The sequence below is a fragment of the Coenobita brevimanus genome, chromosome 18, assembly GCF_032717465.1.
Source record: "Coenobita brevimanus isolate Jiangsu-jjx chromosome 18, ASM3271746v2, whole genome shotgun sequence".
Classification (NCBI taxonomy): domain Eukaryota; kingdom Metazoa; phylum Arthropoda; class Malacostraca; order Decapoda; family Coenobitidae; genus Coenobita; species Coenobita brevimanus.
In genome coordinates this window covers 35,749,408-35,754,329 of record NC_136971.1, presented here as the reverse complement: position 1 = coordinate 35,754,329, position 4,922 = coordinate 35,749,408, and positions in this window count along the sequence as shown.

Here is a 4,922-nt window from a genome sequence, read left to right as displayed (position 1 = left end):
CAACAGCATCACCGTCACCATCCCCACCACTGCACTTCCGTAAACACTTGAGCAACTTATAGACCTTGCCATTAATGCATTTGCTACTCCCTCCTCCCTCATTATCTCTCTCTCTCTCTCTCTCTCTCTCTCTCTCTCTCTCTCTCTCTCTCTCTCTCTCTTTGTGTGCTTATGTTTTTGCTTTATTGTCTCTCTGTATCTGTTTATTTTTGTATATGCCTTGCTGTTTTGTCTGTCCCTGTGTTTATTTCCTTAACTCAGATTCAGTTACTGTTTTGTCTGTCAGTCTGTCAGTTTACCTTCTTAACTCTATGGTTTTCTTTCTGCCTCTCAGTATGTGAATCTACTACCACCACTGCTACTATTACCGCTACAACTACTACTACTACCACTACTACTACTGCTACTACTACTACTACTACTACTGCTGCTGCTACTACTACTACTACTACTACTACTACTACTGCAACAAGAAAATTATTGATGATCCGAGAAAATCTCCCTCCCCCTCCCAAAAAAAAAGTAATGAAGACAGGAAAAAGTGACGAAGGTAGAGAGTTCATGAGTTTACAGACGAACGAGGAAAAACAAAAAAGGAACTAATAAGAAAAACTACAAGGCGGTGAGAAAAATCCACATAATACTGTTCAGTTGTCTTCAGTTATTAAAAAGGAAGTTGAAAAAATAGTGTTTAAGATATTGTTATTCCTTGGTAACATAGTACCATCCAACATCCTGCAGTATATTTAGATGTCCAGGAAACACTTGATAAACACCCCATTAAGGCATGAAGTAAAAGATCATGGTATGTGGGAAATATTTTGTTCATGAATAAGTCACTTGGTAGTTACTTCCAGGCAGGGAGTACTAATAACTGGTGAATCTTTTGAGTGGCCTGAAACGCGTAGCAGTGTATCCCAGGAGCCAGTTTTCTGACGTGTGTACTAACCTACCTATATCCGTTTATCTGTCTATTTATTTATCTTCTATATTTTCTAATACTGGTCTCCATGCTTTTCCTTCCCAGCTATCATGTTGCATTTCTTATTTTTTCCTGCCGATTGTTATGTCTAAGGAAATGATGGATGAGAGAACCTTCCTCGCACTCCGCCTCTCTATTTCACTTCACTGTTCCCTCCTTACTCCTCCATCATCTCATAATCTCATCATCACTCCTTGTCCATCACTTCATCTCTTTAATTCACTTCACCACCTCTTTACCCCTCAACCATCTCACATTCTTTTCATCATTTCCTCTCCATCACTTCTTCTTTGTTTCACTTCACCACTCCCTCCTCTCACTTTCACTCCGTCATCACACCCTCTCAGTGATGATGACCCTGTAGGGCTTGGGTGCGTTGATGATGAGAACTTCAGGGTCCTTGTCCATGGTGAGTTCAAGTCCTTGTGGAGGTGCGAAAGACAAGTTCTGCAGGAGCACCGTCAGGAACACAAACACTTCCACCCTGGCCAGACTCTCACCAGGACACGACCGTCGACCTGATGGTGTGGAGGTGGAATATTTTGTTTTTTCTTCTATTCTGCGATATTGAGTCAAAAGCTGACAAATATTAATAGAAAGTATTCCCTGTAAGTAGTATACAAGAAGGAAATTCCAAAATCGATTAATTCCAGGGTGGTAGGAGGTAGAGGATTTTGGATTTTCTTTTTTTTAATGCAAAGGCACGGGAGCAACGGCTGAAAACAAGAAGAAAAAGCATCCATTCGAAAAACATTAAAATAGAATTGCAGGGGGGAAATTACAGCCAACACCAATCTCTTCACCAGTAAAAAGCCATATAACAAGGAACTATTGTAGCTACCATCACATAACGGGGAAATATTGTACCTACCATCATATAACGAGGAACTACTGTACATACCATCACATAACGGGCAAGTATTGTACCTTCTATCATATAACGGGGAAATATTGTACCTACCATCATATAGCAAGAAACTAGTGTACATTCCATCACATAACGGGGAAGTGTTGTACCTTCTATCATATAACGGGGAAATATTGTACCTTCTATCATATAACGAGAAACTAATGTATATACCGTTACATAACGGGGAAATATTGTACCTACCATCATATAACGAGGAACTACTGTACATACCATCACATAACGGGCAAGTGTTGTATCTTCTATCATATAACGAGGACGTATTGTACCTTCTATCATGTAACGAGGATATGTTGTGTCTTCTATTCCATAAGGTGTAAAGTTTGTGCCTATAATTGCATAACGAGGAAATGCTGTACCTACCATTGCATAACGGGGATATATTGTACCTATCATCGCATAACTGGGATATATGGATGAGGAGTAGCAATGTCCAGACAGCACAAATTTGCCCAATCTAAATAGGCCACACTTCCATTCACTCATCATTCAAGCCCCCGCAATCCTGGCTCTACTGGATACGCCAAAAACATTCACCACATTCTGCAGCTTCACACAAACGTATGTACCTACCATTACATAACGAACATATACTGTACCCTCACTAATATACAGCATAATATGGGCTTCTACTGCACATACCGATAGCAAAAGGGACGAATCCTTCTTTCCTGGCGTTGAAGGATCCGTCTGGGTTGATGAAGTGGTCGGGGTGGAAGTGGTGTGGTTGCTCCCAGTACTTAGGGTCCTTGTGGCAGCACTCTAGGTGGGGAAGTACAACTGTGCCCTGGGGAGATGGGGAGATTAGGTAGATAGGTAGGTAGGTAGATAAATACATAGGTATAATGAAAGAGAGAGAGAGGAGGGGGAGAGGGAACACTAACCTTGGGGATAGTGTAGCCCTCGATCTGTGTGTCCTGAGAGGCGGAATGTGCGACGGCCATTGGAGCAAGGGAAACGCAGCGGTGGACCTCGTGGATGAAGGCCTGCAGGTAGGGAAGCCTGGGGGAGGGACAGGTGTTACAGAGAAAGAGTGAGAGAGAGAATGTGTGTGTGTGTGTGTGTGTGTGTGTGTGTGTGTGTGTGTGTGTGTGTGTGTGTGTGTGTGTGTGTGTGTGTGTGTGTGTGTGTGTGCGCTCTCACGCGCTCGCTCACTCGCACAAGATTTACATCATTGTCATTATCGTCATCGTCACTTTCATCATCAACATCGTTTTCATCATTATCATCATTATTATCAGCAGCAGCAGCAGCATCGTAATAAAGAGCGAGAAGGCTCCCTAAGACCGCATACCCACAATAACGTCAATAAAATTTATGGTCTACTACAGACAGGCAGCAAACAGATTCACATACTGAGAGGGAGAAAGAAAAGCAGAGAGTTAAGAAGGTTAACTGAGAGAGTGACAAACAAAACAGTAAAAGAATTAGTGTTAAGGAAATAAACACAGAGACAGATAAAACAGCGAGGGGGAGGCGGTGGCTCAATCGGTAGAGAGGTGGCCTGCAGTCCCACCGGACCCAGGTTCGAATCCCGGCTGGGGCAGGGAACCGTTTAAGGATTTGAACTTCATTAAATCAGGCTTTACTGATTTACCAGAAGACCCGCCGACATGTCGTAAAAATACCCCCGCTAATACCAATACACCAGTCCTGTATGAGACAGCCCTAGCATGTATTCAATATGGACGGTAGGTGTTAGCGCCGAAGTGGCGACATGTAGAGGTGTATGGTATGTAGGAGGACTGGTGAGCCTTGATAGCAGGCTGTGAAGCCTATGCCCAGAGTCGGACGCATAAAAAAAAAAAAAAAAAAAACAGTTAAGAATATAAACAGATGCAGAGAGACAGAAAAGCTAAAACATGAGGACAGAGAGAGAGACAGAGAGACAGAGACAGACAGACAGACAGACCAAAACCTTCATCCCCACTTGCTCCTCTCGTGGTAGTAGAGGAAGCCGCCCTTAGGAACCACGGTGTCGATGTCCCGCTGTAACCTGGCCTGCACCTGCGGGTACTTGGCCAGGTACTTGATCGACCAGCGCAGGAATGACGTCGTGGTGTCAACGCCGGCCAAAAACAATTCGCTCATCAACGCAGTCAAGTCCTTCTCTGAAAAATTGAATATATTCTTTTAAACTTTTAACTGTAAAACAGACTTTTTTTACTGTCTCAAAAAGACCAATACTAGTCCCTGGTGATCACCTTCAAATTTTTCCCTGAAAAAATTATCATAATCTTTTCTAATATTTTATGATAATAATGTCACTTATCATTATCTAATCAATCTCTGGAGTTCAAACATACTTTTTTGGGCCTTTTAAAGTGCCTCAAAGGGACAAGTATGAGTAAGTACAGTTATCCATCTTGAAATCCATCTATAAAATTGAACATCTTCTTTTTTACCAATTCGAAAAAGACAATGCACGTCTCTGATCATCAAATTTTTTCAGAAATATAAGCATAGTTTTTTTTTTTTTTTTTTTACCGCATTGAAAGAACCAAAGGAAAGCACTAATCAGTACTTTTAAACTCGTCTCTATAATATGAACTGCCTTTTTTTTTTTTTTTTACTTTTTATTATCTAAAAAAAATCAGTAAGAATTACTGATCATCACCTTCATATCCACCTCTGAGGAAATATACTCAGGTTCTTTATTTTTATTATTTTTGTTATTATTATTTACTATTATTATTATTATCATTATTATTATTATTATTATTATTATTATTATTATTATTATCTCCCCGAGTCCGGTCTCGGCCTGTTAGACTCTCTTCTTGCTATTTCAGTCGATTTTGATCAGCTTCGGAGATTTTTTTTTTTTTTTTTTTTTTTTTTTTTTTCCGGACTGTAGCAGTCAGATTCATGCAAGCATTCCCGTCAGTTAAGGAAGCTCCTTAACACTTCATCCTTAAAATTATATTTTACTTCTTATACCTTGTCCTCCTCTTCTATGGTATATAGTATTTTAATATCACATTACTCCACATATATATCTAGTGAGCAAGT